Source organism: Grus americana, chromosome 3 (assembly GCF_028858705.1).
Source record: "Grus americana isolate bGruAme1 chromosome 3, bGruAme1.mat, whole genome shotgun sequence".
NCBI classification, from domain to species: domain Eukaryota; kingdom Metazoa; phylum Chordata; class Aves; order Gruiformes; family Gruidae; genus Grus; species Grus americana.
Genome location: NC_072854.1, coordinates 100,063,701 through 100,088,984, shown reverse-complemented (window position 1 = coordinate 100,088,984; position 25,284 = coordinate 100,063,701). Strand labels below are relative to the sequence as shown.

The window sequence follows — 25,284 nt, the reverse complement described above, 5'->3', positions numbered from 1 at the left end:
CACAGTGTCTCTCCTCCACATCTTTACCCCCCTCACCACCCGAGGCTTTCAAAGCTGAACTCGGTGCTGTTTGGCACACGTGTGCGTGCATCCCTGCGTGTCTGTGCAGCATCATCTTCAAAGTGCCTCTGAGGAGGCGTATTCACTTTTTCCTCAGGGAAAGCTATGGACTGGAAAGAATAAGCTCTTGCAGTATTAGGTTATTTAATACTTCAATACTGTAACAGATTAAAAAAACCAACCAAACAAAAACCCAAACATTGTACAAAGACCTTTTCCCACAGTGGTTTTAAAGGCAGAACCAAAATTGGTTTACATCAATGAAGCCCTCTACATAACTGGGTCAGAAATTGTGTCTTGGGAAGAAAAGTTGCTATTACTCAAGTCCTGAGCTTCAAAGAAACTTTAAGAAAGTTTCTCTGTAAATGTTTCCTTCATCATATCTCAAATCATCCTCAGATATTGCCATCTTAGACCAACCCAAACGGAACAGGATGCTACAAAGGGGAATCAAACCCCTCCTAACAACCACAGATGTTGGGAGATCACTGATGCCAGCCTTCATAGGCTCCCTACCACTTGCTTTTGTAGTATTTACTTGAAAAAGATAAACTGGCATTACTCAGTAAACTCCGTTTTAGTCAAAGGCCTGGTAAACCCCACTTTACAGGCAGGAGAGAAACACTTACAAGCTAGGGCAAAACAGTATCTATGTTAAACACCAGAAAGGTTGAAGTCTCTATCTTGACAACAGAGTAACAGCACTCAGTGGGCTAACAGCAGGATAGAAGTATGACATTTCTTCTAGGCCTCCAATATTTTCATAAGCGGTCTAAAACATATCTAGATGTTCTGGCTTCAAGTGATATGTACAGAAAGGGAATCTTCTCAGCAGAAGGCAGAGGTGGAAAAACTGAGGGACCAGTTATGAGAACCAACACCCCCTCAATAAATCCAAACCACCTCCTTCAGGTAAACACATAAGGCAGGACAATTACTGTCACTGGAAATAGTTTGGAAAACAGTGAACTGTTTTCCAAATGGACTGATCCCAAATGAAGGAATAGGATGTAACAATGAGTAATGCACACAAGGGCTGGAGCAACAGTGCCCCAAAGGTGGAAGAGCTATAGACTCATACACGTAATTCAAATATTTCCAACAGGATACAATTTTCCAAGGTTAGCTTCTCCAACAGATACACACTTCCATGCTTTTCTCTTTGCTGTTCATGAGTATTTCTGGCTCGTCAACATAAGTATGGATTTAAAAAGGCTGAGAATTGGACTTGCAAACAATATTTGACAAAATCCTTTTACGCTACTAAGAAAATTGAGGTTTATTAGGGAAAGTGTTTATGTAGATTAGAAAGCAGCAGAGACACAGAAAATACACGAGAACAAAAGAAACAGCTTTCAATAGGGGAAAAAAAAAAAAAAAAAGGCAGAGATGCCCTCAGCTCTATACCAGGGATAGCACTGTTTCAGGTGTTGCTGAACAAACTGCAAAGACATGAAGACAACACCTACTCTCCCCTCCCCCCAAAAACCTGAACAGCTAAAATCCACAGATGACAAAATTATTTACAGTTGGTCAAAACCAGAGAAGATTGGAAAGAATTCCAGATGAACCATGCAAGGCCAGGCCAAGGGGCAAATTAAATCCACTGCAGATCAATAAAAAGCAAAGTGCATTTAAATGAAAAATGCGAAGCACTCAAAAGTCATTGTTGGGTTTAACAGTTCTGGAATAACTCAATATTTGAATCAGGTTTTCAGCAAATAAATGAAAAACATTGCTAGATATGCAAAGATACAACTAGAAATATTCTTTTTTTTTTTCCATTTTAAAGACGAAAGCATTCACATGATTATCTAAAGGATAAGACTGACAACACTGTTGTGCCACAGCATAAATCAGAAGTGTGTTCTCCATCAGTGCGCTGTGTTCAACTCTTATCATCTGATCTCTTCTTCAGATAGCAGATGTAGTAAAAGGTTCAGAAAATGGGACAAGAATAATTCGGGACAAAGACATTTCTGTACAGAGAGAGACAGAGAAGTTTGAAGCAACCACACTAATAGGAGATGGATAAATTATCAAGGATATAAAAAAAGAATTGTGAAAGACTGCAGTTCTATACACTCTCCTCATGAAGAAGCAAGGGCATCTTTGAAACAGCAATACACTTAAAGCTGCTAAAAGGAAACGTGTGTTTGTTTAGTTGGTTTGGTTCTGTGGTGGTGCTCTGTTGTTCTTTATTTTTATTCAGTGCTCAGTTTGCACAATATTTTGCCACAAGCTATAACAAAAGACCTCAAGGATTAAGAGAAAGACTACAGTTTTATATAGCTCATGACAATGAGTAAATTACTTTAGGTAGGGGAAAGACCAGAAACACCTGCCTGTCCTCTCTATATTTGCAGGATGTAAGATTTTCATGGTACAGGACCAGATAGGAACAGAATCATAGAATGGTTTGGGTGGGAAGGGACCTTAAACATCATCTAGTTCCAACGCCCCTGCTGCAGGCGGGGACGCCTTCCACTAGACCAGGTTGCCCAAAGCCCCATCCAACCTGGTCTTAAACACTTCCAGGGAGGGGGCATCCACAACCTCTCCGGGCAACCTGTTCCAGTGCCTCACCACCCTCACAGTAAAGAATTTCTTCCTAATATCTACTCTAAATCTGCCCTCCTTAAGCTTAAACCCATTCCCCCTTGTCCTGTCACTACACTCCCTCATAAACAGTCCCTCACCAGCTTTCCTGTAGGCCCCTTCAGGTACTGGTAAGCCACAATTAGATCTCCCCGGAGCCTTCTTTTCTCCAGGCCGAACAATCCCAACTCTCTCAGCCTGTCCTCATAGGAGAGGTGCTCCAGCCCTCTGATCAGCTTCGTGGCCCTCCTCTGGACTCGCTCCAACAGGTCCATGTCTCTGCTGTACTGGGGCCCCCAGAGCTGGACGCAGTGCTCCAGGTGGGGTCTCACCAAAGCGGAGTAGAGGGGCAGGATCACCTCCCTCAACCTGCTGGTCACACTTCTTTTGATGCAGCCCAGGACACGGTTGGCTTTCTGGGCTGCAAACGCACGCTGCCGGCTCATGTTGAGCTTCCCATCAATCAATACCCCCAAGTCCTTCTCCTCAGGGCTGCTTTCAATCCATTCCCCGCCCAGCCTGTAGTTGTGCTTGGGATTGCACTGACCCACGTGCAGGACCTTGCACTTGGCCTTGTTGAACTTCATGCGGTTCACACGGGCCCACCTCCCCAGCCTGTCAAGGTCCCTCTGGATGGCATCCCTTCCCTCCAGCGTGTCAACCACACCACACAGCTTGGTGTCGTCGGCAAACTTGCTGAGAGTGCACTTGATTCCACTGTCCATGTCACCGACAAACATGTTGAACAGCACCAGTCCCAATACCGACCCCTGAGGAACGCCACTCATCACTGCTCTCCACTTCGACATTGAGCTGTTGACCACAACACTTTGAGTGCGACCATCCAGCCAATTCCTTATCCACCGAGTGGTCCATCCATCGAATCCATGTCTCTCCAATTTAGAGACAAAGAAAAAAGCTCAGAATTTCCCCTTTGGGACTTCAACGTAACTGTCCACCTTAGGACAAAGGACATGTTAAAATATCAGGTACTGCCCTCACACACAGTAGGCAAAGGACACAGGCAGGTTGCAGAACTGGTCCGTTAAGATACCTAACCCTCTGCAGAAGCATGGAGTGTATGTCCACACATAAGGCAGAGGAAGCCGGGAACAAGGGAATGTATAAAGCCTTGTTACAAGGCTTCAGACTAAGGATGGGTACAGGGTACCCTACATACAGGGTAGTTGCGCTCTCCATTCAGAAGTGGTCTTTGCATGTTTAGAACGAGAAACTGCCCTGATTTCTCATGAGAGGGCTGACAGTGAAGATGCTGCTGAGTTGCATCCGGGCAACACCATCACAATGGTCTGGCACAAACCGCCTCCTCCAGACGCCATCCCTTTGCAGTGTTCACAAAAGTGGTCCTACACAAGGTATTTACAAAGGGAGCGAGGTATTTTTGCCAGTAGTGCTATAATGCACACTCTTCAACTTATTCCTGAGCGTATGAGCCTCATGTTATGCATGACGGCATGAGAGATTTTTGTATCTAGAAACCACCCCAGAACTAGGTTAGCCTGGCAGGCTTGCAGCACTTAATTTACATATGAGTCAATACAAACATTAGTGATGCATTCCCCACTGTCCTTCTATTTATACTCACTATTTAACCTGCAGGCATCCCGAGTTAATTAAACAAATCAATCCCATTGAGATAATTGTGTCTCAAGCAAATTAACACAATTAGCCTTTTAAAAAGAAAATCCAAGTGCTACCCGCTATATTTCTTCCTATAAATCGTGCTCATTCCTCCAACTCTAGGTTCCTGGCTGTCTAGGAACCTGCCTTAAAATGAAAAGTATAATGACACATGAAACCGGCTGATGTTTAACTGTTATAGCCAGCAGTTTCTCTGTTTGCATCATTCACTTCCACTGAAGTCAGAGGTGCCTCTCAGAAATAAACATCCTTAGAGGAGAAGGATGCAAGGAAGGATCCTACTGCACTGGGCACCTCACAGCTGTATCATTTTGAGGACAGTCCCTGCTCCAAAACAGTATGTTACACTGGCACTTAAAGCAATGGAAAGATAAGTGGTGAACAAGTTAATTGGATATACCAGGAGTTAGAGGCATTCTTCATCCTTTCTTCTCCAGCTCAGATTTACTGAAAAACCTCTGGAACAAAGCTGAAGTTCTACAAGTGACATCTTGGTACCCATCCTCTTTCAGGAGACCCACGCCTCCATCCCTTGCATGTACCAAAGCTGCTGTGGCAGTTTAACAGACACAATCACCCTTGGCCACTTGCTGCGTTTTGGGGGTATTTTTGTTCCCCAGGGCAGCCTCAGAACAACCCATCGCACCTCAGCCTGCCCTGGTCGCAGCCCACCCTCCACCCAAGATCTCAGCCACCCTGCACCAGCATGGCCCAGGCAGGGGTACACATCAGTTTCTACCAGCCTTGGTAACAGAAGAGGCCACGACTTTTGGCTGAAAGCTGGAGATGTCTCCAGCTACCACAGGAAGATTGAGCAGAGTTGTTATGTCAGAGCCTGCGAGGAAAAGTGGTGAGAAGCACTGAGCACTCTGCAACTAAAAATGGAAAACTTAAACAAGAGGCCAGTTTGCAAAACCACGACCTCGTCAGCTAAGCGTCTAACCAACCCCACTCTTTCAAGAGATGGTAAGACATCTATGCAGTACACTTGCAACAGCACGGACTCAGACCTCACAGTCGCCCTTGATGGTTACTGCGTTATTTTGTATGAGCCTGTGAGCAGCGAGGGTTGCTTGAATGTAGGAGACTCCATTTCACGGCTCGTGAGAAACTGCTGAGCAGAGGCAGGTAAGCGTGTGTATGTGCGTGCAGGAGAGACAGAAAGGAAAAAAAAAAAGATGTTAATGAACCTAACCAGTAATAACTGTCTTCTCGTTTCTCTCGGCAGATGATTCAAGGAAGGGTAAGCTGCTCCTCCCAGTGCCTCCCGCCGGCTGCTAGGCAACTGCAGCAGCCACGCAGGGGCAGGCGGGCATCCAGCATTAACTTCTTTCTCTTTTTGAGGGAATTAAAAAGGCTTACTAGTACATTAGCTGCAAAACTGAGTGACTGAAAACTGGTAACTGGGACTAAGTTCCTGGGAGTAATTATGGGGTGGGGAAAGAAGGGAAGAGAAGTGATGGGTGGGAGAGGGGAGGATGGCAGGGGACCAGGCTGGCATACTGCTGCCTGGGCACCCCGCACTGACGAGGGAGGGTGCATGCAGGAGGTAATTTAATAGTAGACTCCCCATCCTCTTTGCAAAAGGAAAATACATAATTTGAGGTTTTTTAGCATACCAATACTAAAGCATTTTTCCTTCTTACCACACTTCTCATCCATGTGGCACTGTAACCAACGTATCACATTGGCTCAGCAACACGGCTAAGATAGTAACGGTGCTGCTCCCTCTGCAGTCGCTTCAAACTTGCCTCTGGCCCATGCTGGCCAGCAGCCAGGCCAGCCAGCCTCCTGCCTTGTCCGGGGCTCCACTGCCAATCTGCCCTGCACAGCTCCCAGCCTTGACCCCGGCCAGCTGCCCCCTCTCTGAGCTAGCAGGATCCAGCCGCGGACCATGCAGAAAAACAGGTTACTGAAACAGGCTGGGTGACAAAACAGTTTTTTCCTCATGGAAAATTATTTTTCCAACTTTGATTTTTTCAGTGGCTGGGTTCACCAGGTCAGCACTGGCAAGGTCGACCCCCTTCAGCCACCCACTCATGGGTCACAAATCTGCAGTCCCCCAAGGTGACAGCTTCTCCTGCGCAACCAAAACACTCCCCACACTCACACGGGAGAACGCAGGCAGGAGCGAGGAAAGCAGCCTCTTCTCAACCCCATGGCAAGAAGTAACTAGGTGGGATGCTCAAAGGGCAGTATTAACGTCTTGCAGAGGATGGGCAGTTTACACTCAGTGTTACCACTGACTGTCCTAAAGAGACAGAGAAGTTTCGCTAGTGTCCTGCCAGGGAACGCACTGCAGGAGGGTCCTACACAAATCAAGCCTTCAAGGGAGTCCTACTCAAACTGCATAGACAAGCAAGGGAGGAGGTTAGCCCCAAAGTCACATACTAGGCCAAACAATCTTCCCCCATTTCTTGTATGGCCATTCCAAATTGCACATTGCACTTAGCATTTTCATTACCTCCAGAGACCAGTGGCATAACCAGAAACCAGTTCTTATTAATTAAAAAAAAAAAAAAAAGTACTGTCTTAGAAAAATATGTACTCTTCAGGAAAGTTAGAAGAAGCAAACTTAATTTATATGGCACATAAGTCTTCCACTAACCTGATTTTACACAGTGCAAAAAAAAAATCAAAATGCTTGCATATAAAGATACCTACTTCTTATTATAAAATGAACGTAATGCCATATTAACTCACAACAAACAGCACAAACTTTTACATATGTATCTATATATCATTTAGAAGTCAGAATCAAAATGGCTAACATATATAGCAGGAATACAAAAGTACATTATTACAGGGCAGCCTGGGAAAAGAGATAGCTATCTTATCATAAAGTGTATTTAGAAAACCAGTTCTGTGACACAAGATCCACAACATAGATGACCTGTCATAAAGAATTCATTATTTACAAATATACTACAGAACACTCCATTTGCAATGAAGTACCATAAATAATTCATGCTCAATATGTGTCAGAAGCAAAGGCAGCAGCATTTTCTCCACCATCCTTGCAGAGCTCCCCATACTCAGTGAAACAGAGCTCTAACACAACATCAACTGCAACAAGTACACTGAATTTTCATTAAAACATGACTTCATTCTTCCCAAGAGGTCTGCGCAGATCTCCCCACCAACACAATTTAGACAGACTTCTATGCAAGCATGGCCACTGTGGGGACAAGAAACGCAATTCATTTGTTTTTAAGACATTCAATTGCACAAATGAATTTTACTTTTGCCCATGTAAATAATATCAAATTGCCAACTGGGGTCCACTGCCCAAGTGCAGCACTGTTGCACAGCTCTCTCTACCTTGTGTCCTCTGCTCCGACCCAAAGAGACAAATCCAGAGGCAGGCAAGAAACTCAACTGGGGTGACCTTCTGTCTCTCTATGGAAACACATAGCGCACTAAGCGTGCCAGAAGTTTGACACGACAATGGAAACATGCCTCTATTTGAAATTAGGTTAAGACAAACTTTATTTTATATGGGTAAACAAACAGTCACCAGGAAAAAAAAATCCAGTTCCTACTGAGATGGAATGAATCCATAAAACGCACCTTACGGTGGAGGGTCCCTAGCATATTAGCTTTTCATTTTCCACAACCTGTGCAAATTCACCTATTTCATGAAAGATCAAGCAAAAATTGCATAAAAGCCTTGATCATAACTTCATTTTCCCCTCTATTCTACTTGTACTGATCTTTACTCCAGCAGGATACCTGCATGGATGCAAAACATCATTTGTCTGACTCCTTTCATCTTCCCAAACAAACCAAACCAAACCCAACTACTGAAAAGCCCCCAAACAAAAGCCCCCCCAAACTCTCTGCTCTAACAGCAGATGCCCCCCTTCACACAGATAAGTAGGCAGGACTTAAAAGTCTGTTTTCTCCCTTTTGAGTCATGAACCAAAAACTAGCAGATTTGTCAAAGAGAGAAAAGAAACAACAAACCAAAAAACCTCACCAGCCTACTAGAGATGGTACTGGGAATAGATAATGAGCACACACCCCAGACTTGGTTGGTACATCATTTTCACAGCATCAGGTGGTCTCTATCCACCTCCCACAGACCCAGAAAGCAGAACAGATCATTGCAATCACCTGTCTGACCTTCCACCCAAGGTGTGCCACAGACCTCCATGCAGATAGATTCCTTGTTAATGTCCAAAATATGTACATCAGCCATAGCTTCCCTTGCTAAAAACATGTAGTTCTAACTCACAAGCAAGTGATCAAGAATCAATCACATCCAAAGGGAGTTGTTTCAGCGAGTAATTTATCCTACTTAATAATGTGTGTGTTACAACTAGCCCAGATTCATCTGGTTTCAACTTTCAGCTATTCAATCTCATTACACCTCCTCCTCCTAAACTGAAGAGCTTTGTACTTTCTCTCCTCTATAGATATTTGCAAAATAGAACTCAGGCACTTCACTTAAAGTAAGCATGCTAGGCTTTTTCTTTAAAAAAAAATATTCTAACAGTAAAACTGGTTTCCCAACTGTAATCAATCTTTCAGCTAAAATTTTTTTTTTTAAGCATTTTTACCTAAAGCAGGCACTTAAGAACTGGACTCCATATTCCAGTAGTAATTCTGTGCCACCATACAGTGGTAATACTACATATTGCAACAGGACACATTTGGCTCTTGCATCCAAAGGCTGTATCCCTTCTTTCAATAGTGCCACAAGGACTCAGTGTTTTGTTAGCTTTTTATCATCACCCCAGCTCCCTTTCAATGTAAACTGCTATCCAGAATGTAGCAAGCCCTTCCCTCAGCATAACGTACAGAGGTGGACTGGTCTGTGCTAACATTCATACTACTCAAGTAAGTCCATACCAAAAGGAAATTCAACCCCTCTGTGACAAATGACATGTCCTTATTTGCCATACCCCTGATTTTTGGTGGAGTTTTCAAATTCAACAAGAAATAACTTTGTTCAATACAATTATCAGTGATCTTGAAATAAAATTCTCAGTTCTACCAACTAAAGGCTTGTAGTCATTTCGTTCTCCTTCCAAATAATTACAGTGCCTCATCACCCATTTATACTCACTGCTGTTATTTCTCTATATTTGCTTCATACACGTAGACATACATAAATGTGACAAGAGTACCGGCATAAAATGTGTTCCTCTTTGCAGAGAGGTGCTGAAGAGCACTAGGTATATATCTGATGTCCTCACAAGCAACTGTATGGCATACTGGTCCATTTTGAGCAGTGGATGTAATATTTTTAAATGAACCTTCACTTTCCCCTCACAGAAAAGCTTCATGAGTTAAAACATATCCTGGTTAAGTGAATGTAGGATTGCAGTTTGTTGTTTTGGGGTTGCTTTTTTTTTTAATGTAGTATCTAATAAAGCATCAGCAACATTAACATTATGGTTATTAGTTTACTTAATATGATGATGTTCCATTAGACAAAAGATAATACAATTGTAGGCTGGAAATTAACTATGGAAACATGTTGATATGGTTATATGGAGTCATGAAACTTTTTCAAATGCAGGAGCACTGTGCCTACAATATAGTTTAAACAAGTTAACTTATTTCAACTGTATATGCATAATAAACTTTTGCTCTATGCTGTCATATCAGATACTCATTCTTCCAATACAAAAATGTTTTTGTTTTGTTTTTCCATATACAATAAAGCATTTAACGACTATTAAAAAACTAGTTGAAGTTGAGTCAGAAACAACTTGTCAGAACATAGTGCTTCTTGTGCTTTCAGCTCAAAAAGGAGAATCTCTATCATTATTAAATAGTTGTAATATTTACAGGCAAAAGTACTGATTTAGTTGCACTACCTTTGCTTTTCTAGAGTAAGAGAACTTTATCTTTTAGACAAATGGCACCAGCATTGCAACGGTGTGCTAGAAAAGTAGCATGTACGAAGAAGGGCAGGGGCAGAAGAGTCTGAACCCAATGTCACAGTGGAGCTGGACATCAGTTGATGTTACAGTCTGTATGAGAGGATTCCCTTGGAAAGCAGGGGTCTAGACGCCAGACCCAAGCACCTAGCGCTGCTTTGCCCACATGGATTTATGCAGGGGACAAACTCCATAATGTAGACCTAAAGGTGTTCTTTTCCTAGGCTAAAGTTTAATAGAGCTTTAACTCTTTAACAAAGGTCAAAGAAGTTTCAACACATCTCCTCAGGTTAGCATTGCTTAAGTAAAACCAGTGCAGCCATTTGTTGAAGCTTAGTTCAACAGCAGAATTAATTACCAGAATTAATTACTACCCACAAAGCCTTCCCTAGGATATTTAACTGATTAGCTAAGTACATATCTACCAGAGCTCATTTAAAAATAAAATGTTTCATTGGTCAGAACTAACAAAGGACAGCCAACTTGCCCATCAGAAGAAAGCCCCAATCATCACATAGCTGTTCCTAAATAGCCAAGCTGAGGACTCACTTCTCTGAATAAGAGAGATTGGGGGCGTTTTTTTGTGTATTTTGACCTCCATCAAAGTTAAAGGGTAGCAGTTTCCTCATTTCTGAGCGTGCTAGTATCCCAAGCAAGGGAGAGGCAAGGCTTTCACTTCTCACCTGCTCACAGGAAGTTCACACCTCACTGTTATCAACTAAAATAACTGAAATACAGCAAGAAGCTCCAGCCATCCGAGACGATGTGAATCTTTCCCATTCTCTGTGAGCCAGCTTCAAGCGAATGAAGCGATTTCTGTGAGCCCACATCAAGCCTGTGGCAGAGGAAAAGCGAAGCCTGGGCAAGATGGACAGAGACACTCCGAAGCTGGGGGACAGCTCAGACAGGAGAGCAAAGATCTCCCCTTCACTATGGAGAGTGCCTGCATCTCAGTGACACCGAGCAGACCTGTAAAGGCATCACTTGAAAGGACAACTCTACTGTGGATGTGCAGCCTAAAATGCCACTAATTATTCTGTTGGCAGGTTGCACATTGGCCCCTTTTTTTTTTCCTTCAGCTTTTGAAGCGTGATCCAAACAGCAAAGTAGGCTGAGAGACTGTTTCTTGTAACTTCAGATATCTAATATAGGTTCCAGCCAGTCACTTAGCTCTGCGCTTGTTTCTTGTGGTTGCATGTATTTCCTATTTAAGAAAAGGACTATAGCAGTTCCTGGTTTGTCACATTTTCTTCAAATAAAGAGTTTTAGCAGCAGCTTCCTCTGCCGTGCATTACTCTGCATTGGTGAACACTCTCTTCCCTCTCACCCTGCTCAGAAACACCCAACCACCTACAAAGCCGATTTACAGACACGAGGCAACAAGGTGAATGATTTCAAAAACTACATCCACAATGACAATCCATGGGATATTTTCCTCCATATCTAGATTTCAATCCTCCCTTCTCATCTGCACTTTCCAGCTCTTTCAAAATAACAAGCAAATGTTTCTCCAGCTTCACAAATCTGGCACATTTCATTTTCCTTGTCATTTAAGAGATACTATTAATATCAAATAGTTTGTGTGTAAGAACACTGTGCACTTTGTAAAGCTTTATTCAAAACCTCCTGTGATCTACCTCTGAAAGCATTAATTTAGCACCTTCACAGTACTTCTGAGGCACATACTATAATTCATCTCACACAGGTGGAAACTCAGAGGCACTGCTCAGGCTAAAGTGACTTACTGTTGGGCTAACCACCAGAAGAATGCATATCCCACCTCCCCAAATTCATTCTGTATTTCAGCATTTCTGGCCAACGCTTGCTCCAGCGCTACCTGCCCCGCATCTAATTTCAGAAGAAATCATCCCTTCCCTCCTCTATTACCACATCTATGTAAGTCTCTGGCAGAACTTCCCAGACATCTTTTTTTCCCCCCCCAAGGATTTCCTTAGATTAAGTAATTAAATCATTAAGGAAGAAGTTCATCACCTGCTAAGGAAACTACTTAAACAACATTCTCACCAACAGCAACTTGTATGTCTGTGTTTCTACGCCCCAGATACCAGCCACACTGACTGAACATGAAAAGCTGATGTTAACCCCTTCCAAATGAAAAGAATACTCTTAGGGTCTGGTCTTTAAAAATAATTTCCCTGGGTAAATGAGAGACTGCTAGTAAAATATCACACAAGTCTTAACTTGTTTTAAATGGGAAAAAAAATAGAATGTCAGTCTCTCCCTCTCCTTCAACCATTCTTCAGATACACTTTTATGTAATTGTGCAATAGTATTTCTTTAATAAGAAGCAAATATAAACATATACAAAAGAGGACAAGCAACTAGAAAAGGATTAATACTTTGGTATTACGGCAACATCTGAAAACATGAGGAAATCATTTCAAATTTCATCAATAGTGAAAATGAAAATCACGTATGAAAAAGAGGCAGGCTAAGCAAATGTGAACGTGTCTTACATGACAGCATGGGAGCTCTTAAGTGTATGTGAATCACTAGTGCTTAAAGAGCATTACTTGTTTTGACTCTTGCACTAGGATCCATCAACATGACATCTGGACACACAGCCCTCTTTCTTGTCTTAATAAAAGTACTTTAATAATGCAAGAGAAAACCTTGTCATTAACCACTGCCAGCTATGGCTTTGCTGAACAGCAGCCATTGCTACTTCTACTCAAACCTCACGCAATAAGAAGTTTCACCAGAAACCAATGACAGAAGTTCAGATTATCCTACAGGTGACCCTTATGCACACGATGAAATCTAAATTAGACAATACTTTTTACCTCTTTTTGTCTCAAGTAGTCAGAGTCACAAATCATCTCAAGACTCCACTCCACTAGGGTATTCAGAGCATCATCTCATCCCTTTTGTTCCCTCAAAACTATGTCTGGAAACTGGAGAAACAAGAACACATCCTCATCTGGCTCCAACCCTCAAACCAGAGCTGAGGAACCAGAGCTGGTCTCTCGAAGTAACACATGGAGCATGCAGTTATCAATTGCTAGAGAGATAATGCAGGCACCCCTCAATGGCTCTCCAATAGCCTCTCTTGGTAGAAATGCGAAGTTTTCTAGGTAGCATGGTCCATCTAAAAGATCATAAAACGAAAAAGTTATACAGCAAGGTGCACAGGTACATCCCAAGCACATTTTTCGTATTTTTCCATCAGTAAAAGCTTGTTGGATACCCTCCATGCATTGTGTCAAAAAGCTCTACTTCAATTGAGTTTTGTTAGTGGGATTGATGGTGTAACTAGTTCAAGTTCAGAGAACACTTCTAGTGAAGACTTCATCATCACCCCCTCTTAAGGCTACAAAAAGGGACAATATTTTAAGCTGTGAGCCATCAGAAGAAAGCAGAGATGAAAAGGACAGGAGATAATTTTTTCTTCCAAGTTGTCTGTTCAAGAAATCCAGAGGAAGTGTAAGTGGGACACAGTCAAGTCTACTCATTTGCCTGTTTTTAATAGCACAGATTAGGATAAGGGCCAGAGAGTGTACCCTTTTCCTTTGTGTTAAAAAAAAAAAAAAAGCATGCAATTGTTAGAATAACACTCAAGTTTTCAAACAAGCAACGTACAGAATCACAATGACACCACTAGTATTTATTAGAGGTTAAATTCACCTGATCCTAGTACAGACAGGCCGAGCAGAGTATTCCCTGACCTTCAGAAGATGGCGTTGGTGGGAGGGTACCATTACACCAGTCCCCACAGGCTTCCCACGCTGCCCTCGGCAGATTACTCAAGTCACTTCAGAAATGAGTAGAGTGAGATGCATAAAATGAGGCTGTGTACAATAACATTCCTACGGAAATAAAGGTCTTGACTTTTTTAATCTAAGAGGTGTGTTCAAATACTATAGTCACAGGCAACCGTTATAATAAATCACGAAAGCAGCATACTGTGAAGGCTCAGCATATGAAAGCAAAAGGCTAATGAAGTACTAAAGCAACAAGCTTTTCTTCCTCCTGATAAAATGGAGGAGGAAAAACAGACCCAACCCTGTTGGCACACTTTGTAGACAAATTCCTTTCGACAATTTATGAACTTTTTTCTTCCTCCTGTTTAACAAAATTACTTCGACAGTATAAGAGTTGGCAACATAGCTATCTCAGAAGAGGAAAGTTGCTCTATTCCTTATTGGTAAGTAGTGCGCACACACACACACACACAAAAAACCACCCACAGGAAATTGAGAGCTATTCATTTAGTTTTAGCCAAGTCTTTGCGAGACTGTACCTTTTGACTACTGGTTGATGGTAAATGTGCAACTGTCTGGTACTTAATCTCATAAGAACTAGACCAAAAAAAAGTAGCAACATTAAATTTTACCTTCAAAAGAAGAACACAAGTGGTATGAATACAATTCTCTAGAAAAATGCTACTTAGCAAAAACAAAACAACTACTCCCCCACATACATGCAATATTTAAAAGAAAGAATTCAAAGCTGTAATTATGTTCACACAAACCCAAACTGCAAAGTACAAAAAGTTCCATTTAGGGATTCAGAATCCTGTGTTATCTCTAATGACACCATATACCCCACTTTCATATTTTTTCTTTGGTATTTTGGGGGGCCTGTTCATTGCCATTACCAGAGATCTGAAAGAAAATATGAAATTACTTCTTGTCATCTGCACAAAACATGAAACCTGGAGCAACAGCAAGCAAAAACCAAATCAGGTTACTTTCTGGTAAAGTGTATTTTTTGCTAGGTATAGTTTATCTGAACAACAGCTGGTTTTAATACAGCAATAATACAAAGTTACAAACTCCTAGGAATAAAAAAAGAACCACGAGAGTTACCCTTGGGGAATTGCATTCGGGAAGGCAATGATCCTGTAAAAAAAGACTGGGGGTCATGGCAGACACAATCTAGACGCTAAACTTCCTGCATGAACGTGCTGCTAAGCAAGGAAACATAGCCTCCGGACGGATAAGAACGTTATTTTGTATAAGGCAAGGCAGGGAGGGAGAGTATTATCTCAAGAACAATAACAGCAAGGGCAACATGCATTTCTGGTCTATTCACTTCAGAAAAGAAAATACGACAAGAACAGCTAAGATTCAGAAAATACATCTTATATCAAGAGTTTAAAAAGTATGCATATTTGGCTTAGCAAAGAGGATAATGGTTATCAGTGACTTACCAACAAAATGGCTAGATGTCTCTACCAAAATTTACTCAGCAGATAAATAATATATTAGCCAAAACTAGGGCCCAAAAAGGTGCTGCTGGGCAGAGGAAAACATTTTGAAGAGTTCAGAATTAATCTCCTCTGCCTGACTGTACATAGTTACAGTGTAGTATGCTCAGAAACTCATCGACAGCAAGCTTGCAAAATGCAGCATCCATGAGAACCACTTTCTACCTCATCCAGCTGACTAAAGCCCTGTACAATTCCTCCGGCATTTACATCTTCCCCACTCGGCAGCAGTGCTGTCCATTCAGAAATACAGACCCCTGCCTTTAGGTAACTCCAACCAGTACACGGCTCCTGGTGCACATCTCTTCAGAAGCACCGGCTGCTCCCTACACACCATCAGAACATTAAAATCAAAGTTCATGTGTCTTCAAAGTGCTTCACAGCCTCAGTTCAGGGCAGTCAAGGCTTTTCCCAGAGCTCCAGAACAGACTGCAATCCACCATTCTGCTGCTCTAACATTAATTGGTGCTGGAGACTCAAATTTTTGTGTGGCTAAATGAGGGACATGAACTGATTTCCAAGTAGAATCACTCATGGCATATCTCAGCATGAAAGCTTATGATATCCAGATCTTTCTCTCTCTCCACTTTTTAACTCATAGCAACTTGTATTAAACAGAAACACCTGGTCAATGCCCTATATTACATCCTTCCATGGATAAAGAGAGACAAAATGTTTGCCATACTACCACTACAATTGTGAACACCACATATAAGAATTTCTATAGCACAAAATAGAATTGCCTAAAATTCTTCCAGAAGGAAATTACTGTATTTTACAACCAGGACGTCTCCTTCTGTCATTTATAGTCAGGAGCGGGGATCTCTGTAAAGTAACAACAGAAGTTATGGACTCACTGTAGAAATTACCAAGCAAGAGTTCATGATCTACGCTAGTAAGACAGGATAAACAGATACTCGAGGCTCATTCTGGGGACAGAAGTCTATGAATGTATTTCACAGAATATGAAAGCCCATTCCTTGGAGTTTATGAAGTCCACAAGTCCTGAGTAGCCCCTGTAATGCAAAGGCACGCCAGCTGAGTATCAAGAGGGCAACTAGAGAGTCAACAAGAGTCACAGCTGGCTTTGCCTCTTGGTCTGCAGAGAGGCAGCCACCCAGCAGGGACACCACAGCTGCCTGCCCTGTACAACTCCACCACCTGAATGGGTGGACTGGGGAGAGCCCTCAGCTCCTTAACGTATCAGCTCTTTCAACAGGAACACCATGTTACCACCTGCAGTTGCGGGTCAGTCATGAAGCCAAAGAGCACATTTTATGTGTGAGATGAACAGCAAACAAGCTTCTGCTGTTCTCAGAGCTCTGGGCACCTCAACTAATATTTTCCTTTAATTTAAGTATCAAGGGGTTTTTAAGTTAAGTTTAATCTCATATATGAATTTTGCACTTTTCACTCACTGGGCTCCCCCCAACATTATTTTTAGACTCTTTTTTTTTTTTTTTTTTTTTTTAAAACCAGCAAGTTACCGGCACATCTCAGGTTGGCAACCAAGCCAGAGCCTGGAAACTGCACAGCCTCTACACGGAATGGGTTTCAGAGAAAAAAAGCAGAACATTTCTGTCTTGCTACACCAGTGACAAACACTTAGCCTCACTGCTAGGATTACACCTTCAGCCTCAACTAAAATTTCCCTTTTAACTGTATCTGGTACCCTGTCTTTAATTCATTTAGGAAAGGTTTGACGTGAAGAGCGGACAGTCAAGAAGGGAGTTGCGGAGAGGAAGGAAAAAGGGAGGCGAGGGAGGCAAGATTCAATGGTCAGTAGTGATGGTTAGCACTTGGGTACCAAGAGTCAATCTGATCTGTTTCATAAGTTAATAGGGAAGAAACAAAACAAAACAGAACAGTCCCCACAGCCTGTTGTGTTCTTGGAGCCAGGATTTCATAACAAAAGCAGAGAGGCCTCTCCATACCAGTGGTAACAATACATAGCAGGACCTTGACATCTGAAACATAATTATTATTATTTCAACAGTAAGTTACAAAGGAGTATCATCCCCTTTTCACTGACAGGGGAGCTGACTCAAAGACGACCAAGGGAGTTGCCCAGAACCACAACTCTAGTCATTAGCAGAGCTGCAGTTAGAAGTTCCTGGCTGCCAGTGACTATTTTCAAGCACCGAAATTGGCGGCCACCCCACAGCCACAGAGCTGGTACCCTGCGCCCTCACCAGGTAGAGGTTCACCTGCTCCCCACACCATGCCTCCAGGCTCTAGTCACACCACCACCATCAGGGAAGGAAGTAAGAAGGCTGCGTCCAGCCACAGTGGTAGGCTCAGTGGTGAGCAGCAGCAATGCCCACGTCACCCTGCAGACCCGCTCCAGTGGGCGCCCATCCCAAAGGGGCAGCTGCAACCCCTCGCTCTGCCCTGACACTCCCCTTGTGCCTGCATGCCCGCTGGAGCCCAGGGAACTCAGGTCAGAAAAATAACCCTCAGGAGAAGTCAGAACTAGGAGTTTTGTCAGGTTTAGTATCCTGCATTGGCCCACAAGTGGGGCGAGGTGAAAGACAGGCAGCATGCATCCCAGAGACTGCACGCTAAACTACACCCCATCTTGTTTATGCTTTATGTATTCCGAGGGGAACTTCAGATCGGTTCACTTCTCAAGCAAAAGCTGAAATGGCTCTTTCCATCTTAGTCCTATAGCTTTAATGTGCTTTTTACAGTACTGATTTCAGTTTCTCTTAGTTGCTTGGTCAAAGTTACTGACATGTTACAGAACAAATCAGCTTGCAACAAGGATGTTCTACAGCGAAAGGTGGTCTTTTTTGTACAAGTAGTTTGAAAAGTATTAAATAGGTTAATTTTCCACCTCGATTTTTATAGAAGCAGCACAATTCTTCTAACAAGCAGCTTGGGAAACTCAGTGTGACAGAGATGGGGAGGGGGAAGTGAGTATTCCACTTTTACATTAAAAGCAGAACCACAGAAATTCGCTTTCTGTAACATGATTAGTCTTAATTTATATATAAACTTAAGTCCAGGCCTCTGTTACATTAATTGAATGTATTCCCCTGCTTTCTATATTCCACCTGGTATCTGCCTATACCAAGCTCCCCAGACATTCCTTCCAACTCACTCGATCCTTTGAAGCTGACAGTTATCTACACATTCAGGCACTGAAGTAATTTATTCTTTTAGAAGTGTTAAGCATTTACAGCTTGCAACATCAGATTGTGCAAATATTCAAATTTTCTGGAAGAAAAAGAAAAGAAGAAAGCATTTACCTTGATGTCTACATTTACGTAGATATTTGCTCCCTCCCCAAACTTTGTTATCTAGAGGTTTTTCCTTATGCATGACAGATTTCCCATTTTTCTCCCTGTGCTTTCCAGGTACTTTCCATATATTGTGAGAAAACAGCTAAACAGCACAAGAAAAGGAACTCAAATTACCTGTTACTGTTCTATTCAAATTAGCTTTCTTATTTTGAAATATTTTCTAAGATGGCTTCTGTGGGGACAAAAATACTCATAGACAATGTCAAAGGAAGTTATTAAAACTCATCTAGCAGTGATCCAAGAATTTTGCACTGATGTGCACAACGCAAGAAGAAACCACAGTGCACCAGTTTAGACAGAAATAATTTTCTGACTTTGTCTCAATTTAGTCTCAAAATCAAGTTTTACTCCCAGTAAAAAACAATGAACACACCCCCGAAATGCAAAAAACCCACAAATACTTCAACAAGTAAGTTAGTTCTGTATGTGTTAAACTGGGGTTTTCACTGCCAAGACTCATTAAAAAAGAACAACCAGAACATGTTTGCCAAACAGATTGCTATTATAAAGTGCATGAACAGCTATTAATAATAGAATATACATCAACCTACTGCTTTTCAGCTAATCAATATTAATTGGCAACCTAATTTGGAACCGTTAAGGCAAGTGACCTTGGAGCTGCAATTCATCAGGTCTAAGCTAACAGCGGGGGGAAAATAGGCCTGATAACAGTTACTTCCTTGTCATTTCCTTCCAAAAATGACACAATGCCGTTTCAGCGATCAAAGTAATTTTTATCTCATAAAATGTACCTCTGAAAATAGATTAGGCCTTATAGAACAATTTTATATTTATGATCCGAGCTATTGGGCAGACCTCATGTGAAACTTGACTTGCAGTTCACAAGGGCCCCGGGTTTCTTGGAAGGAAATAAGATAAAGGGACAGGGAAATACAGGGGAAGGAAAAGAAAATACTGGGTGAGAGGTCTGGCACCTATCAACATTGCTGCAAGCTCACCAAGTCTCATAATTTCATCACCAGGCTACAGGCATATTAAAAGAGCTACTATTAATTTTTTTTATAAGACCCTGTCACATAATCAATAGGATGGATGCCAAAAGCCAGCCATTACAAGGAAGTCACTACGGCTAGGATTAAAACAAGATCACTCCCTGCACAGGCTGAACCATCTCCCATTGCTTTAAGTGGGACGAAGAGCAACCCCTTTAATCGCAACAGTAGCAAAAAACACGGGAGTGCGTCAGAAGTACTCCCCCAGAAGAAGAAACAGCAGGGAACAGGCTCAGGAAATATCCATGAAAACTGTAAGCGACCAAGGGAAAACATGGAGGCACCGACAGGACCTGAGGACACGCTTGGGGCAGGATCCAGACTCCTGTCTGGAAGGATGGAAACCCAGATGTAAATGGGGAGAGGGAACGCAGAAAGGGAGCAGAAGGTTAAAAATAAAAAAAAAATAAAATAATATTGACACCAAGGTAGTAAGGGATAGGTGTAAGAACAGGGACACCTGACAACTGCGGCCTTGAGAAGGAGCACGACCAGGACTGGCGCTTCTTGCAACGCAGGAGGACAGGGAGCAGGACGGGGCACTTCTCCAGCCCAGGCTGCTGGGGGAGGGACAACAGAAGCCTCTCAGAGAAGGGAGAACGAGATGCACACATTCATAGCTCGGGATTAATTTCAACCCTGAGAAGGCATCACACAAAACAAGGGCAGAATATTTTCTTCTACAGGTGAAAGAAAAGAGCGAGTGGAAAGTGCTACTTCTTCCTCCCAGAATCTCATTTTAAAGCCAGTCTTGCGACTGCTAGGGCTGGCTCATGATTTGTACGTGCCTGCGGCTGGCAATAAAGCCGTGGCGAGAGAAGGCGGCGTGCCCTCAAGCTGCAGAGCTCGCTGGAGACAGGGCCTCCTTGGCAGCCGTTCTATGAGGGAAGGGGAGAGCGAGCTCACCCCAGGAGAGACGGTACAACAGCAGCCAGCTGCCCGCGTTACAGCACACAGACTCACCAATATCCACTTCGCAGAAAAGAACAGTACTTAAAATTAAACTATATAATACACATACTATATAAAACACATATAATACACGAGGAGTCATGTCGTAGGAAAACACTGCTGAGCGAGTGTTACTGAGGTGCTGTCCCATGTGCACGCCAAAGAAGTCCCCAACACCGCACTGACACCAGACAAATAAACTTCTCAGTTGGCTGAATCCACTAGACCAAACCAGCCTGAACACCAGCGTTTCTACCTATCCCATCCCGGCCATGCTGCTTTTCGATAAGTACATATACAGGCCAGCGGCGATGGCGGGCATGCGATGGGACAGCAGCTGAACTGCCGGCACACAAAGGGGTGCCAGCACAGGTTGGGCTGAACACGCTCTAAGAAGTCCTGAAAGCAATTTTAATTACCCATTCTTGGAGCATAGGTAGACTGGTTCAAACACGTGCAAGTGAAGAAGGTCGTTTACATAACAAGCCAGGTATGCGTGCAAGATGCTTTGTGTAATAGCGCTGCAAACTGCAAGACCTCTCACCTGAAGAGCAGTATTTTACCAGCTATACGCATACAAGACCACCCTTGGGTAGAAAGTAAGACATTAAATAAAATATTCATAACACGATTCAACAGTGGCATGAAAGAAGGTAGCCTGAATGGACAAAATCACTAACACTTGCAAAAAAAGCCTAAGCAGCAAGCCTTTGATTCTTGCATACTACACGGTGCCAAGAGCCATTCAGTGTTTTCAGTTCTTGCTTGGGCAGCCACCCTCCAAAGGGCAACTCTACTTAGCAAACAAAACTCAAACGGGGGGGTGGCATAATCTCAAGAGCATCTACAAGAGCTAGATCTCCAAATCCAAAGAAAAAGTAATTTAGTCCTGGTCCTCATACAATGACATCATGCATTTAGCTGTTTCCACTACATCTTCCAACCAACAGCCAAAAAGAGCAATAGGGAGTTTTGAGGCCTATAAATGGTACAGAGCTCAGGAAGACAGAGAGAAAATTAAACACGTAAGTGATAGAGCTAGACAGTCACAGGGTAGATCATAGGTTGAAAGACAGTGACAATCCCTATGTAATACTACTACTCTGTTTGGCTGTTAGCTGTTGGGATAACCATATTCAAACAACAAATAGTCTTAAAGACATCCACTCCTCTCTACCAGTGGAAGCCTCTGAACCAGAAACCGAAAGAAAAAAAAAAAAAAGTATCTACCTAAACACTGTCTTTTAAGAATGCTGCTATTAAAAAAAAAAAAATCAGCAGACCTACAGCTTCCTTCAGCACATTAGTGGCAGCAAATACTCATTTCAAACTCAAACCTAGAGGTTTTCTACTCATATACACTCTGTCTTAACAAAAACAGTCCAAATTAAAAAATACTGCAACAGGAAAAACAAGTTTTAAAGCATAGAAGTTAAAACAGCTCAAAGATCTTTTTACCTTTCAAATGGCAATATCTCAAAACTGAACAAAAACTCTTCTACCTCACCTGTTACTTCATAAAAAGCTCTAAAATAGTAGGGTAAGTATGACCTGTCTTGCTAATGCCCATGTGTGGAAAGGCATACATTTTTGTCTTCTGGAGTTGGTGCATCGTTTCAGCAGGAGAAAGGACCGGGACAAAAGCTGTACAGAACAGAGATGGTCTCTGCTCAGAGAAGGATGTAAGTTAAAAATAAGTATCTCAATTATTTGTGGGGTTCTGTCAGGGAAAGAAATGACTGTCTTCAACCTGAACAAGAAACCAGTGAGACTGTTTTGTGTAGGAACATGTTTATCTTACCCTCTCTCTTACCTTATCAGACACATCTCCTCGTCCTATTCAGAATCCAGCAAGTCATAAAATTCCATCTGCAACAAAAGGAGAAGTCCATTAATACCTCCTGATAACCTCACAACAAAAGGCTAATAAGCAGTTAAAAAAAAATAGTTAAACTGCTGCTGCCATTCCAGTATAATCTACACCCCAGGCAAGTCACCCTCCCGTCTGCAGCAATCTGGAAAACCTGGATATAAAGGTATTAAAGATGTTGTAACATGTTCTGTAAGAAACACGCTCTTCCTCCTTCGGAAAGGATAAACTGAGGTGGCCAAAGGGTACAGGTTGCCGAGTCATAAATAAGTCTGCAGCATCCTCTCATTAAATTAAATGAGCATCAAATTACATAATGTGAATGGTTGTAAAATGAGACTGGTGGTAATGACTAGAAATAATCACAGTGGTGTTATACATTGTGGAGACAATTTTCCATCAGTGTACCAAACCTGGGTACGCAGCACCTTTTATCTCCAGGCCAAGAAACTGTCAGCATGCAGCCTTTCTTAAATACAGCAAAGCATGCAAGAAACGGATGGAACAACGCTCTCAAGCACAAGTGTAAATGACGCCTACCCTGAACAAGTACATTTAATTTCTTACCACCTTTACAAACCAATCTTTCAATGCAACAAAGATGTTTTTATAATATAGGTAAACATGACGCAATCTGGCATACCTGGGATCAGAGGAAAGAGTACTGTGCACCTAACCAACACAACTGCAACCTTGGAATTGTCAATAAAATTTACAGTCACGATAGACTTGGGCTTGAACAAACACTTTTCCATGTCACTGTTAAGGCAAGGAGACATGACCTGCCATCCAGCCGGTCCGTGAGTCACTAGGGCAGAAGAGAGATCTCCTGTCTGGCACCTTTGAACAGCCTACTAGTCTGCCTAGAGTGAAAAATGTGAATCAAGGATCTAAAAAAACCAAACAAGCCAACCCCTCCACACACCCTTTTAGCCTTTTCAGAGTCCTGCCCACAAGTCCTAGAAGCCTGTTAGTCCAGTGCCAGGCTGGAAATGGCCAGAAATGTGTAAGAGTGAAATGGCACACTGTATGAGAGAATACTAGTTTAAAAAAACCCCAACCAAACAAAAAAACAACCGAACAAAAAAAAAAAAAAAACAACACACACCACAAACCACAAAACTAACCCTTAATTTTTCAATCCAGTTATCTGGGGGGAAATATGGCAGGAATGGAAGGATTTGAAGCAAACAGTTTTCACATTTGCTTACTTCTCCTGTAGCGATGCTACTAAGAGTATCCCTATGCCTAAAGTACAAAACTAGATGCAAAGAAAACATTGAGTTTTAATGGTCGGACACCGCTGATTTGCACCCTTGCTTCATTTTCCTTGGACACCAAGCAGCTGCAATGCCAACAGAGCCCAGCGGGAGCCAGATGTGCTCAGCACCAAGGTGACATCCTTCACCGCGCCACGCTGACGTTTCCCCACCAGCAAAACGGGGATGGTGGCACATGGGTCCCCAGCCAGGAGGGCTTCTTCTTCCCCTTTAAGTGTACATTAGTATACACTTTAAGTGCTAAAAATAAACCTTTCATCCAATGAATCTCTTTCTCATCTACTGATGATCATTTATTTTTTTGCATTACCAGAATAATATGGCAACATACTTCCACCACTATGGTTGGGGTTTATATTTAGATTATTTTTGTTTTTTCTATGAAAAGATCTTTTGTCCATGTGACAAAGATTTGAACAAAAGAGAGCCACTGATCAAGAGCCCACTTGAGTATCCCTACCCTCCTATTCCCCTGCCAACCCAGTAAAATTCCTCACAGCACAACCTCTTCCTGGCTATTTTCAGAGAAACTGCAGCAATCATACAAGAACAATGGGGAAGTTTGTTTTACTCAAAGAGTAAATGTTTTGCAGTTTCCAATGTAAATATTTTAATTAATGGATTTTTTTTTTTTAACTCTCTACTGCCTTACTTGTGTTCACATTCACACAGAGCTATCAGGACAGATACAGCACTCAACTTCTATAATGGAGAGGAAGAGAGAAATACAACACAGAAAAATTACTTCAGAAAAAGCACCTTCGTAAGCAAATCAAAACTCACTGGGCATTTGCTGAGGGAGATCTGGGATGAAAAGAATTAAAGAAAAACGAGTCTGCTCATTTCCTGCATCCGGCTGAGGGCTCGTGTTAGTTCCCATCGAGATAGAGGGCCTATTTTAATAGCCAACTCGTTCAATAGAAAACCACAACCTAATCTGTTTCCAGAACAACATTACGCCCAATGACCAGGCTACAAGGAAAAAGGGATGACTATCTTTTTGCCTCAGCCATCAACACAGTGGCTCCTAAACACCCCATCACTCCACATCCACTTCACAGAAATGCTCAAACCTCCTCTTAATGATCCATAAACCAAGCGTTGCGGACTCTGTCAGCAGGATGGGACTGAGATTCACCCTCTCTAGGCAGGACTATGTTGGCACTACAGAAGGTGGCTGGACAGAGATGCCAAGCCATCCTGCACATGCTCCTCTGGTGGTTTCCAGATCCAATAGTACCCCCAGGCGCAGGCAGCTCTTCCACCCCGAATGGTGCCTCTCCCTGCAGAAGCCATCTCCCTCCTCTGCCCCCAGATATGGGATAGAGTTTGGATGCGATATCAGCAGATGGCTGGCATTCAAGATTTTTTTCTAATTTTCTTTTTCAAATGAAATGGGACACAGATGGTGCTGTTCCTGCTTT

General features: G+C 42.5%; 1 protein-coding gene across 4 annotated transcripts in view; it reads right to left on the bottom strand.

The window, feature by feature from the left end:
• TRERF1 (transcriptional regulating factor 1) overlaps positions 1 to 25,284 on the bottom strand; it is a 105,849-nt gene that overhangs the window by 53,231 nt on the left and 27,334 nt on the right. For all 4 annotated transcript variants that reach the window (XM_054822024.1, XM_054822023.1, XM_054822027.1 and 1 more), the window contains exon 2: positions 22,524 to 22,579. The gene's annotated coding sequence lies outside the window, so the exon portion shown is untranslated. The remainder of the gene's footprint in view (positions 1 to 22,523; positions 22,580 to 25,284) is intronic.